Below are 2,074 nucleotides of genomic sequence, written 5' to 3' on the forward strand. Positions count from 1 at the left end.
GAGGTCCCAGGCTGGTATGGTGCTCCACGTGCAGGGACCCCACCCAGATACCTTTTATCTTGTGGCATCTTCAGCAGGTGCCTTTCTCCTCATGGTCTAACATGGCTGCTTGAGCTTCAGCCATCACCTCTGAATTCCAGCCGAAAGAAAAAAGGAAGGTTTAAAAAAAGATGTGTTCATTTCTTTAAGGATGTTTGCCAGAGGTTGCTTCTGCTTACATCCCTTTAGTCAGGACTTAGTCACATGGCTACACTTAGCTTCAAGGGAGCCTGTGAAGCCTTAATGTCCAGAGTTCTATTACACAGGAAGAAGAGGAGAATGAAAATGAGAGGACACTCGGTAATCTCAGTCAGAATCACATCACCTGCTAAATTCTCTCCTTTTTCCTACCAGCTGATAATTTCCTGTTTAATTTATTGTTTATTGTTACCTCCCTCCACTAGAACACAAACTCCATGAAGACAAGTTCTTTTTATTTTTATTTATTTTATTGTGGTATAGTTGGCTTACGATAGTATATCAGTTTCAGGTGTACAACACAGTGATTCACAATGTTTAAAGATTTAACTCCATTTATAGTTATTATAAAATATTGGCTGTATTCCCTGTGCTGTACATTTTACACATAGTAGTTTGTTGAAGACAAGTTCTTTGCTAGGCTCACCCCCCACTGTGTCTCCAGCGTCCAGCACGGTGCCTGGCACAGGGTAGGCTATGGATTTTTCCCAAATGAATGGTTGAATGATTCCCCACAATAATGATTTGAGGGATGCATTCTCATTCCCACTTTACAGATGGGGAAAATGAGGCTCAGAGAGATTACATAACTCGCCTAAGGTCACACAGTAGGCAATACGGCTGAGAGTTGAACCTTGCTGTCTGGCTCCAGCATTCTTTCAACTCCTTCTACCTCATATACTGGCTTCTCTGATGTCTCAGATCCACCATGGATCAAGTTAGAAGGCAGGAAACAATTACCTGGAGTCTATAAATGCCATTTCCCTGGGAAATTCCATCTCAAATTCTCACTTATGTTGCCTTTCGCCTCTAATGGGATTAACATAAGAAATGGTTGGGACAAGTTTCTGTAACCTTTCTGTTACTAACTAGGTGAAGATATTACACAGAATCCATGAGATAAAATCCTCCTGGAATTAAGCATATCTCATCCTTCTCTCCCAGGGCTGTTAGGAGGATTTAATGAGCTAACACGTGGGAAAGCTCTCTAAAAATGACTTGATGAATCAAGGGTGGGCCCCTAGCATACGCAGTAACAGGGAACCCTCAGCTCTCCAAGCCTGAGCTGCAGCTTCTCAGTCCCCGGGAATTCTCTGATAAGAGGGTGAAGTGGTCTAGGAAGGCTTCAAGGAGGATCTGCATCTTCCCATCCGTTTTGGCTCTAGCTTGTCCATCACTAACCCTACTGTCTACCCGCTGTCCCCAGGGGCTGAAAGCACAGCCCACAGGTGGAGACAACAGCTCCAGGATGGCTCAAAAGTCCCCAGAGACCAATGGGCTTGCAGCAAAGTTTAGTCTTGGAACAAGCCCCAACCCCGAGCAGGATGCTGAAATCTAGGCCCTCCTCCACCTCATCTCTTCCTGGTTAAGTAGCAACCCCTGACCCTCTGCTTCCTCATCCAGACAAAAAGACTTAATCACATGGCACAAAGACCACCGTCCATAGGTAAGCTGTCTTTACTTATGGGCTGTTCTCAGTTAATCCTCACAATACTTGAGGAAAGAGGGGCACAGAGGTGATGTAACTTCCCTGGGGTCACGCAGCTCACAAGCAGCACACTGGAGCAGGAGTCGCACACAGACAGCCAGAGTGCAAAGCTTGGGATGGGGACAGGGAGGGAAAACACTCAAGGAGATGGCTCTTCTGGTTCAGTGAGAGTTTGAATTCACACCGAAGTGGGGCCCAGGGAACTGGGCACACGTGGGCCTCTCCGGCTGGGACGGGGCTGCAGCAGACCGGAAACCACCGCCCACTAGACTGACCCGGGCGTGGAGGGCGGGCTGGCCCGTTGTGACGGCCCTTCGATTCGTGTCTTGGATCCACCACGCAGGAAAG

The sequence above is a fragment of the Camelus dromedarius genome, chromosome 16 (assembly GCF_036321535.1).
Source record: "Camelus dromedarius isolate mCamDro1 chromosome 16, mCamDro1.pat, whole genome shotgun sequence".
NCBI classification, from domain to species: Eukaryota; Metazoa; Chordata; class Mammalia; order Artiodactyla; family Camelidae; genus Camelus; species Camelus dromedarius.